Genomic DNA, 11,975 nt, shown 5'->3' with positions numbered 1-11,975 from the left:
GTTAAATATGAATTGTTCTTAATAAAAAAGTAAATTAATTAAGATCCAGGATGGGGACCGGGAGTTTGGCCTAGCGGTAGAGTACTTGCCTAGCACACACGAAGGCAGAATTTGATTCCTCGGTACCACATACACAGAAAAAGGTGGAAGTGGTACTGTGGCACAAGTGGTAGGGCTCTAGCCTGAGAAAGCCCAAGGACAGTGCTCAGGCCCTGAGCTCAAGCCCAGACCTGGCCCCCCCCCCAAAAAAAAAATCCAAGGTATTCCTCCTTTCCCCAGCACCTTGACCTCAAAGACCAAAACCACATGTGAATGACACTGAAAACCTAGCTTCTGCCCCTTCCTACCCTCTTCTAGTCCTGCTAACCTTCCTCTGACCCTGGGGATCTGAATGGGAATTAACAATCACTCAATCTATGAGTGTTATATTCCCAAATAACTAATTATAATAGGGACAACCAATTGAAGCACAGTGCAGGATATAAGAACCCTAGATTTAGAGCCATAAGAGAGTAGAACATGGAGAAAACTAGAGAGAGACAGGTACCCCAAGAAGAGAAGATGGATGGACAAATGGTAGAGGGTTGGTAGTGGCCTTTGAACTAGATACTTCTTTTCTGAATAAAATTCTTTACATTTGGCTCACAGCTGTAAGTCTAGTTATGCAGGAGGTTGAGTTCTGAGGATCATGGTTCAAAGCCAGCCTGGGCAGGAAACCGCTGAGACTCTTATTTCCAATTAAGCACCAAAACAGTGGGAAATGGAGCTGTAGTTCAAGTAGTAGAGCACTAGTATTGGGCAAAATCCAAAACCAAGCAAACAGAAAAAACCCAGGAAAAGTTCCCAGGCCCAGAATTCAAACCCTAGGATTGGCACAGAAAAAATTATTCACACTCATCTCCTTTGTCCCGGACTTAATTCCTGAGACAAAAACTCAAGGATACCACAGCAACACTGGCCTCTGTGTTCTGATTTATGGTCTCTGCCAGCTGCTGAGCTAAAAAGTTATGTGGGTTTAGACACTTCTGTATCATTTTCATTTATGGAAAACTTTTTATAATTACAAATAGGGATTAAAAGGTAATTGAGACAATTTGAAGAAGCTGATAATCTTTGTGGTGAGCAACTTTGAAACGTTAAAATAGTAGGCTCGAAGCAGTAATATTGTGTAAAATCTAAACAAAAGGCCAACTGTATTTGACAAGATGACTTGTGAACCAGAAGACAACAATAACTGGGAGCTGGTGTAGGCAAGGTATGAATTTACCTTGGATTCAAGAATACCTGTTCTCTATGATCTAGTAATGTAACCTTACTATGCCAACTAAATATGGTAAGGCCATATTGTTTGGAATATTCATAAATTCTATAGTTAGGGAACTGTCTACCTATTAATATTTAGATGCAATCACCAGTCAAACATACCACTCATGCACAACTTAGAGAATACACTCATTTCTTTTCTACATACCCAGGCAATGTACTAGCTTAGTTTGGGTGAGGCAGGACTCATTTTCCAAATCTTAGCTGAGTTCTTATTATGTGTTACTAGTGTTAAAAAAATTATTAAATAGGTTCAAACTCATTGTAGCTTAAAACTGAGTAAACGTGAATCTAAGTATGTATGGTTCTTGTAAATGCTTTTGATGGCTCCCAAATCACAAACAGGGAGAGACAGGGAGTTAACATCACTGGCGGATACACTGCACTCTGTCTTTTTAATGTACAGTTTCATGTGCAGTCATTGGGCTAGTTCTTAACAGTTCCAACAATAACTTTAAAGTCGAGAGCGTGCTGAGCTTTTTACTATTGCACAGTGCACACAGAAATGACTTCCTAAGCTTGGTCCTCAGTGCATCCCGGAAAGTAAGACAGGAACTTGGCTAACGGAGAGACCTGATTCGGCTGGAGAGCAATGCGCAAACTTTTCCATAGATGGCATATTTTTTTTAATGTTCTCTTCTATTTGTTTAACAATCAATCAATCAATCAATGTCAGTGGGGCAGCCCTGTCTCTAAATCCCCCACCACGGAAACATTACTTCCCAGGTGGATAAATCTGGAAATTTGAGTTGGAGGCCACAACTCACTTTTCTTTTTTGGTAACTAGAAGGCGGCGTGTCTGCCACGTGTGTTCTGCATTCCCGGATTTCATTATGATGTGGGGTCTGGGGTCCATTTCAATCCCCTAATCCAAAGGTGCCCTAACCCACCTCTCCAAGTCCACCTTACCAAAGAGGAAGGAGGAGGGGAGGAGGAGAAGGGAAACTGAACTCCCAAGTCACCCACATAACTTGGTGAAAAGCAGCTCCCCAGATCACTTCACCCCCCCCAAAAGAAAACCTCCCCCAGCCCCCCATCTCCACCTTTCTTAAGCCAAGCACAGTATCACACCGGGGAGAATCCATGGGTTTCCCCCAGGAGGGCCTGCGTGGAGGGGGACCAGTCCTCTCCACCGGCGGGGTACACGGGCGCGCGGCGCCCCGGGACGCCCCGAGACGCCCCGGGACGCGGAGAAGCCGCGCCGGCCCCGCCCCGCCCCGCGGGCTCCTTTGTCCCAGGCCGGCTCTTCCGGCCCCCCGGCTCCTCCTCTGCGCCCCGGGCGCGGCTGACGCGGCCCGGGAGGAATGCGTTTCCGGAGGGAAGAGGGCGGCGGCGGAGCGGGAGCGGCGGCGCGGGGGAGGCGGCGCGCTGGGGTCGTTTCCTGCAGGGAGGCGTCGCGGGCAGCCGGGTCTCCCGGTCCCGCCCCCCGAGGAGGCGGAGCCGCCGCCGGCCGCGCCCGAGACCCGGAGGCCGCGCCAGCCCGCGGAGAGGCCGAGCGCGCGGCGGAGCAGCCAGCGCCGCGGGAGAAGGTAGGGGCGCGGCGGGGTTGCTCCGTAGGCCGGGAGGGAAGGAGGGAGGGAAGTGGGGTGGGGTACCCCGTCCTCCGGGCCCGGCCGGCCGCGGGGCTCCGAGCTGGCCTCCACCGGGTCCCCAGCTCGGGAGGCTCGCCGGCCCGGGCGCTGTGGCTTCCGTGCGGCCTGCGCTGCGGGGGCTCCGGGACTGGGACCGGGCGAGAGGGGCCTCGGGCCCGGGGCGGTCCCGGGACGGTTCGCAGCCTTCCCCTCCGGCCCCCCCCGGCTCGCTCCACCGCGGCGGTCCGGCCGGGGCAGAGCCGGGGCGCGGGCAGCCGGCGGAGCAGGCCCGGGCCGGGCTTGTTCCCATCTGGTTCTCCGGGCGCCGGAGCGGCTCGGAGTTCATTCCCTGTGTGGTTTTGATGCAGAAGCGGCACTGAGTTGTCAGTCGTTGCGCTATTCCCCCCCCCCCCCTTCACCTGTAAAGTAGACTCGAGCGCCTTGCACTAGCGATGGCAACTCGTGTGACGCGTGTAACCAGCGTGCGAGGCGAGGTTGGAAGGAGCTCCCGGCTCCTGTGTGCGGGCGTGCGCGACCCCCGACTCCCCCCCAGGGGGTCGTGGCGAGGGTGTCCGCGGCCGCCCGCCTGGGTGTGGACAGACACCCGGGGTCTTTCCTGGAGATGCTCGGGGTGGGCGCGTTGTCACCAGCGTGGGGACATCTGAAGGTATTGGGGGGGGGTTAGTCCGGTGTGTCTGGTCGGCATCCCTGGGATAGCTGAGTGGGTCACCTGGTGGCTGGGTTTTATGGCTGTCTTCCAGGATTGGGATCCCTCTCCTGGCTCGCTTGTGTGTGAGCCTGAGCTTGAACTCAAAGCTGTGCTGTCTTTGATCTGGTTTTTTTTTTTCCCCCTCTCCTGATTAATAATAGTATACCTCTCGAGACAGTTCTGTTTATTTATTTATTTTTTTGCCAGTGAATTAGAGATGTTGCTCCTTATTGTGATTTTTCCGATCTCAGACTCCAGAGGAGCCAGTATTATAAACGGCTTTCTTGAACACTTGATAGAAGTCGTTTGTATGTCTTAGATAATTTTTAGAGGAAACTGGACCGACAAAGATTCCCACTGTGGTATTTATATTTTAATCTTGGCTCTCTGGTCAATATGAAATAAATGAAGGTGATGAGAGGGGGTGGCAGGAGAGAGGGTAGAGAAGCAATATCATCAGTATTTTATTTGAGGAGATGTTATCAGAATGCTAACTAAACAGACTTTCATACTCATGTAAACAGAAAGCAAATAAATTCCATCTTAAACATGGTTGGCTTTACGCAACTACAAGTTATCTGATTTTTTTTTCTCTTTTTCTAAGAGAGTGTGAAGTTTTACAAAAATCTTAAGACAATTAGCTTAGAATCTTCTGTAGTTCAGGGGACCTTAAATGTGTCCAAAAATAGTTTTTCAATCCTCAACATTCTATACCTGAAAAGTATGGATTGAAACAATTCTGAAAAAATTGCTAGATTTAGTAATATTAATGTCAGTGAAATTAACTTCCTCATTTCCTGGTTAACATAATTTAAATGTACCCCCCAACTTCACTGAATAAAAATCTAATTCTTTATTGAAGTTGATGAAACAACTAATTCTAGGAGAGACACTGGTTCCTCTCCTGAAGAAGTCAATATGTATTCAGATATTGAGGAGAGTACTTGCTACCTAATATAGTATCCTTATTGTTTGGTTTCTCAGGACAAGAGAGACCAAACAATAAGGATACTATAAGGACAAGGTCTTCTGTGTGTAGGAGAATTATTATTTCCCACTAAGACTGTGTGTGTGTATGTATGTATGTGTGCATATGTGTGCATATGTATACGTGCCAGTATACAGACTTGAACAAATAACCTAAGCTCTCACTTGGCTCTCTTGTGTACTCACAGCTGGCACTGTACCAACTTGAGCCATATCTCCATTCTGGTATGTTGCTGGTTAATTGGAGATGGAGTCTATAGACTTTTCTTTCTGGGCTGACTTTGAATTAAAATTCCCCTATGTCTCACCTTCCTGTGTAGCTATCATGGGCACTGTCCCTGCTCATATCCTTTTTAAGTGAACTGTCTTGCTCATAACTCTGCTGTTCTGGTGAGCTAAAAGAAACATGTTGTAACCAGTAAGAGTTTCAGAGAAGTTTGGAGTTCTGAGAATTTAAATTTAAATTTCTGATGTGTAACAGGCCAAATTTATCTGAGAAGATTCATTGTGTGTGGACTCCTAGAGGATTGAGTGTAGTGTGTAAATATGTGAAAATCTATATTACTAAATTAATAGTGTTCATTCACACTTTAGTTATGTTTTGAATGTTGCAGTGTCAGAAGGGGAGAGAGGGTGGGGAAGAGAGTAAGTTAGTTCTCTGCACTGAAGGAAAGTGGCAGAATCTGTAGCTGCAGGTTCTAGCCATCAAAGTGAGACTAGAGGTGTTCCCTAAAACCCAATACCTGCAGCTTCAGACTAGTTCAGTAGCTAATTGAAAACTATATATTTTGTATGTTAGACCCAATATATAAAAAGAGCCAAATTATACTAATATATCTCCCATTTGGTTAAAAATGACCTTTTACTGATTCAGATTTTATTTAGAAAATAATGTAGGTTTTTCAGAAGTCAAGTGACTCTTAAAAAATAAGGGTCCATATTTTTGATAGTATGCTTGTTGTACACACAACATGAGCTGGGTATGAGAAAGGAACAGCATCAGATATACATAGACATGTATACATAAGCATACAGATATATCTGTATATTCACAAACACTTCCTGCTCATAGGACCACTCATTATACAGGCCTCTAAAACTCAAGTATCTGATGCCAAGGGGAGTGCGGGTGTAAAAACTTAGTTGACACTACTTTGTGATAGTTGTTTTTAGACACATCAGGGCAGGAATTTGATTGTAATAAAGGATTCTTGATTGGGAGGTCTTGCCACTGAATTTGTGTAGCTTTTGTTAAGACACTCCACCTTTGGGTTTCACACCTACCCTGTAAGGTGATCTCTCTATTTCCTTCATTCTGTTATTCTGTGAACTGAGATAGCCACTGTCCGATCTAGGTACTTATTGTAGGGTGCATTTTTCTTTTTATGGTGAGTAACCACAAGAGCCAGCATAATGTCCCAGTACCGTCAGTCAAGTCTTGTCTTGTGGTCTGCATGTAGCTCACCTGAACAATATACTTCATAATCCGTCAGTATTATTAGTTACCTAAAAAGTCAAGACATTGATATAGACTATGATGAGTCAGTTGTCTCATTGGGGCAAGCAGTATTCAGTTCAGGAAAATGTATAAGAAATGCCACTGTTGAAATTTGATAGGGAAGGGGGGAAAACCAAGATGGGTGGGGGATGTGGGGGGGGAGGGTAATGGGTACCAAGACATGTGAAAGGGTATCAATGTATGTGAATTAATGCACCTTCTATCTGGCAAATATCATGTAACCCTTTTACTAATTACAATAAAAAAAAAGAAGAATGAACTGTAAAGAAAAAACAAAAAAAGAAATGCCACTGGTCCTCATGATACTCTTATTAGTTTTTGAGAAAAAGAACAATGAGCATTATATTTTTCCAGGTATAGTTTGCTAGAGGGATAAGGGGAATATTTGCATTCAGATCAGGTAAGTACCATTTAAAATTTAGAAGACTCATTTCAGTACATAAATGTTTATTGAATAAATATATACATATTGAATTGAGATTAGGAATGGTGACTTATACCAGTTTCCGTTGCCTCCAGTATTTTATGACTGCTGTATGGTTTATTTTAATTTTATTTTTTGAAGACTAGCAATAAGGTTCTGTTTGATTATTGGGGTGGCAGAGGTTTAAGTTGAGAAAAGCAGCACATTTAGTACTTCATTTGGAAAAATGTAACAGAATTATAATAGGGAGTAAGTTACACTTATTAGGATGAATGACTTATAAAAGATTGTAGTTTCTAGTTGTAGCTCAGTGGTAAGAACCTTAGCACACAGTGTGCTTAGCCCACTGGAGGCTCTGGGTTTAGTCCCTAGGACATACGCCCATGTATGCATGTGTACACTGCCCCACCCCACAAATTAGGGACCACTTAGTAAACACTTAGGTTCTTAGCTTAGAAGTCCACGACCAGCGAATAGTTTGGTGTTAAAAGATGAAGATCCAGTCATCACGTAAATTGTGAATTGTACATCACTGTAAAGGTAATTGTGCTGAGAACCTTTATAGTCGTATTTTATTCTTCCGACTAAATGAGATGCTATTTCCAGTTTACTAATGGGAAATGCAGTGGTCTCTCCATAGTTTAATTTTTTTTTCTATCACTCTTCCACCTGAGCCACAGTACCACGTCCGGTTTTCTGGTGGTTAATTGGAGATAGGAGTCTCACAGACTTTAATGCCTCGGCTGGCTTTGAACCTTCATTCTCAGATCTCAGCCTCCTGAGTAGCTAGGATTACATTCGTGAGCCGCTGATGCCTGGCTAATTTGGTTTTAAAATGTTAACAAATTTAAATAAAGGGGCAGAGAGAAGAGAGTCTGGACAAAGAATGGTAGTCAAATTAGTCATAATTTGAAATTATTTCTGAAGAGTGGCCATAATTATTTGCTCTTTAAATAGTGAGTAAGAACTTTCTCTACTCCTGAGTTACTTTCCAGACTAGTTTTGTTTCTTTTTTCTTTTTTTGATCAGTTAGGGGACTTGAACTTTAGGCCTGGGTGTTGTCCTTGAGCTCTTCAGCTCAAGGCTACTGCCCTACTCCTCAAGCCACAGCGCCATTTCCATCCAGTCTGTTTTTTGTTTTTGTGTGCCCATACTGAGTTGTGAACTCAGGTCCCTTAGCTTTTTCTTTTTTCTTTTTCTTTTTCTGTCAGTCCTGGCTTGAACTCAGGGCCTGAGCACTGTCCTTAGGCTTTCTCAAGGCTAGAGCTCTACCACTTGAGCCTCAAGCACCACTTCTGGCTTTTTCTATGCATGTGGTCAACGAGGAATCAAACCTGGGTCTTTGTGCAATGCTAGGCAAGCACTCCACCACTAGGCCAAACTCCTGGCCCCAGTCCGGTGTTTGAATCACTATAACCATCTAGTTATTCTAAATTTAAGGAACAGGATGAAGTCTATATGTTTTCTTATGTTTTTCATTTTTTATCCTGTTGGTATTTTTCCTGGGTTACTTACTGTACACACAAGGGAGCAGACAGGTTCTTTATCCTCGTTCGCTCTCTCCAGTCCTGGGGCCTGAACTTAGGGTCTGAGCTCTGTCCTTGGGCTTTCTCAAGGCTAGAGCTCTACCACTTGAGCCATTGCACCTCTTCTGGCTTTTTCTGTATATGTGGTACCAAAGAATTGGACCTGGGTCTTCATGCATGCTAGGCAAGCACTCCACCACTAAGCCACACTGCTGGCCTGTCTTTTCTCTTTAGTACCACACTGGTTGATGATGAAGGAGTTTCTCTTATATTCTCACTTTTCTGGAAATTGTGGGTTGAGTAGTCTTTAGTGATCAATTTAACTTAATCTTGCTTTTCCCCCCCTTTCGTAAAATCTTTGTTTAAAGGTCATGAACAAGGGATTATAGTTATATAAATAAGGTAATGAGTACATTTCTTTTTACACTGTTACCCCATCCCTCATTTTCTCCCACTTACCCCTCCTTGCGCCCCCCCCCCCACACACCCAGGTTGTAAAATTCATTTCCAACATAGTGTCTAGTGAGTTTCTATGTTGTATTAGTTCATCCTTTGTCCTCTTTCTCTGATTCCCTTTCCCTTCCGAAGAGGTGGATGAGATTATATACAAGACAAAGAGTACGGAAAACTAAAACAGACACACACACGCACGCACGCACCAGAAAAAATGCATACAGTTTCCAGTTCTTGGAGTTCATGTTGATATGCTTCATTATATAACTGGCCCTATGCATGTAGAATTAGGTTATTGATCCCTTGTTAAGACTGTTATAGATATTTTCTAGTTATCACAAATGAGGGAAAGCATGCAACCTACCTTTCTTTGTACCTGGCTTATTTCACGTAATATAACTTTTCCCAGGTCTTTCCATTTCCTTATGAATAGGGCAGTGCCATTCTTTCTGATGGAAGCATAGAACTCCAGTGTGTATAAATGTCACATCTTCTTGATCCATTCCTCTCCTCTGGATTGGTTAGCTAAAGTAAATAAAGCTGCAGTGAACATGGTTGTGTTGGTAGCTTTAGTATGGCCTTGTTTGTGGTCATTTGGGGAAATGCCCAGGAGTGGGATTGCTGGGTCATAGGAGAGAGAGCTCTATGTTTAGTCTTTTGAGGAACCTCCATACTGTTTTCCTGAATGGTTGAACCAGTTTACATTCCCACCAGTAGTGTAGTAGCATTCCCCTTTGGCCACATCCCGCCAGCATCTATTATAAGGTTTCTTGATAATGGCCTTTCTGACTGGGGTAAGGTGGAATCTCTATATGTTTTGCTTTGCATTTCTTTTATGGCCAGAGATATTGAAGAGATATTTCTTCACTTGATCTTGTTATGTAAATTTCTTGAAGTGTCTAAGATGTGTTGTAATCTGTTTCCAAATATCAAAGTTTTTTCTGAGCCTGTAGCTTTGGATCAAATAAGAATTCCTTGCTGCAGTTTTTTAGCTTCAGGCTAATATTATCTTGTGTAAGGAGGGTTCACATTCCTTCAGCTGGCTTTATTTATTTATTTATTTTTCTTTCTGTTTGAGAGCAGTGAGTTTAGTCAGTTGGTTTCCTTTCTTTTCTTTTTTGTTGGTCATGGGACTTGAACCCTGGGTCTGGGTGCCCTTGAGCTCTTTAGCTCAATGATACTGCCCTTCCCGTTGAGTCACTGCGCCACTTCTGGTTTTCTGGTGGTTAATTGGGAATAGGAGTCTCACAAACTGCAGTACCTGGGCTTGCTCTGAACCACGGTCCTTAGATCTCAGCCTCCTGAATAACTACGAGTACAGGTGTGAGCCACCAGGCCTGGCTGGTTAGGTGGTTTTCTAGTTCTGAATGCTGTTCTGAGTATGTGTGGAGGGGCGGAGGTTAGGGGAAGGAGGAGTGGAGGATATTGAAATTAGGTATTAGATAACACCTTAGCTTTGGGTTAATGCCTTTCTCCCTCTCTCTCTCTCTCTCTCTCTCTCTCTCTCTCTCTATATATATATATATATATATATATATATATATATTATTTTTGGGGGGGGCGGCCAGTCCTGGGCTTGAGCTCAGGGCCTGAGCACTGTCCTTGGACTTTCTCAAGGCTAGAGCTCTACCACTTGAGCCTAAGCACCACTTCCAGCTTTTTTCTATGTATGTGGTACCAAGGGATTGAACCCAGGTCTTCGTGCGTGCTAGGCAAGCACTTTAACCACTAGGCCAAACTCCCAGCCCTATATGTAATTTTTTTTTTGCCAGTCCTGGGCCTTGAACTCAGGGCCTGAGCACTGTCCTTGTGCCTTTTCCTCAAGGCTAGCATTCTACCACTTGAGCCACAGCACCACTTCCAGCTTTTTTCTACGTATGTGGTACTGAGGAATCGAACCACTAGGCCAAACTCCCAGCCTGGCAAAAATATTTTTAAATGCTGTGACATAGGAAATGAAGTATTTCATTTAGAAACCTAATTGAAAGTCCGGGTTTTTGAACGCAGCTGTCACTTATGAGTTTAGCACATGGTAAGTATGCAGTAAATATTTGTTGACTTGAATTTAATAAATGTACACTTGTCCAAAGACTTTGTTGAAAAATCCAAGCAAATGTGGGGTGGCTTGTACTTAGAAGCCTTGCTACTTAAAAGGAGGAGCTCTAAAGTTGGAAGTTCCAGGTTCTTTGGGCAGACAAATGTGCAAGACTCTTGTTTCCAATTAGCCAGCAAAAAACTGGAATGAGAGGTGTGCCTCAAGTGGGTGTGTGCCACGGGCAAGCCCTCCTACCTGCCTAAATACATATACCCGTCCCCTGCATTTTTTGGGGGGGGGATCGGTCATGGGACTTAAACTCAGGGTCTGGGTGTTGTCCCTGTACTCTTTCCCTCGAGATTAGCACTCTACCACCTTGAGTCACAGTGCCACTTCTTGTTTTCTGGGGGTTAATTGGGGATAAGAGTCTCATAGACTTTCCTGCCCAGGCTAGCTTCAAATGGCCATCCTAAGATCTTAGCCTTCCTAAGTAGATAGAATTAAAGGCATGAGCCATTGGTGCCTGGCTGCAAAAAATGTTTTATAAAAAGAAATCTGGGTGCTGGGAGTTTGGCCTAATGGTAGAGTGCTTGCCTTGCATGCCCAAAGACCCGGGTTCGATTCCTCGGTACCACATACATAGAAAAAAAAAAGCTGGAAGTGGTGCTGAGGCTCAAGTGGTAGAGCTCTAGCCTTGAGAAAGTCCAAGGACAGTGCTCAGGCCCTGAGCTCAAGCCCAGGACTGGCAAAAAAAAAAAAAGAAAAGAAATCTGGTAGATAATTCTTAAGTGAATTGGCTTATTTTATTACTTGTTTTTCTCTTGTCGATTGTGGGGCTTGAACTCTGGGCCTGGGCACTGTCCCTGAGCTCTTCACTTCAAAACTATTGCTCTACAACTTGAGCCACTTCTGGTTTTCTGGTGGTTAATTGAAGATAAGAGTCTCACAGATTTTAGTGACTGGTCTGGCTTTGAACCATGTTCCTCAGATCTCAGCCTCCTGAGTAGTTAGGATTACAGGTGTGAGCTACCAGCACCCCGCTGAGTTTCTCTCTCTCTCTCCCTCCCTCTCCCTCTCCCTCCCTCCCTCCCTCTCCCTCCTTCCTTCCCTCCCCTTCCATCTCTCTCCCTCCCCTTCCCCTCTCTCTCTTCCCCTCCCTCCCTCTTCCCCCACCTCTTTCAATTAACTTCTACACAGATAGGATAGTTTAAGATCACCTCTGATCTGAAAATCTCAACTCTGATATACTCAAAAGCCTGAAATGCCATGGAGTGTCTGCATGCTATATCATTTGTACCATTTTGCATTTGGCCTTACCAGTTACAGTCCTTTACTTTAGAATACATAACCTTCAGGTTATGTGGATTTGTGAATGTGAAGCATGAAATGAGTTTTATGTTTAGATGTGTGTTCCATGCCTAAGCTACC

At 44.4% G+C, this 11,975-nt stretch overlaps 1 protein-coding gene across 1 annotated transcript in view; it reads left to right on the top strand.

The window, feature by feature from the left end:
• Positions 1–2,749: 2,749 nt before the first annotated feature.
• Itgb1 (integrin subunit beta 1) overlaps positions 2,750–11,975 on the top strand; it is a 50,341-nt gene continuing 41,115 nt past the window's right edge. The window contains exon 1 of the mRNA XM_090319111.1: positions 2,750–2,852. The gene's annotated coding sequence lies outside the window, so the exon portion shown is untranslated. The remainder of the gene's footprint in view (positions 2,853–11,975) is intronic.

This window comes from Megascapheus bottae, chromosome 26 (genome assembly GCF_031878675.1).
Source record: "Megascapheus bottae isolate mThoBot1 chromosome 26, mThoBot2.hap1, whole genome shotgun sequence".
NCBI lineage: Eukaryota > Metazoa > Chordata > Mammalia > Rodentia > Geomyidae > Megascapheus > Megascapheus bottae.
The sequence above is the reverse complement of the archived record's forward strand: the minus strand, read 5'-3'. Positions and strand labels throughout refer to the sequence as shown.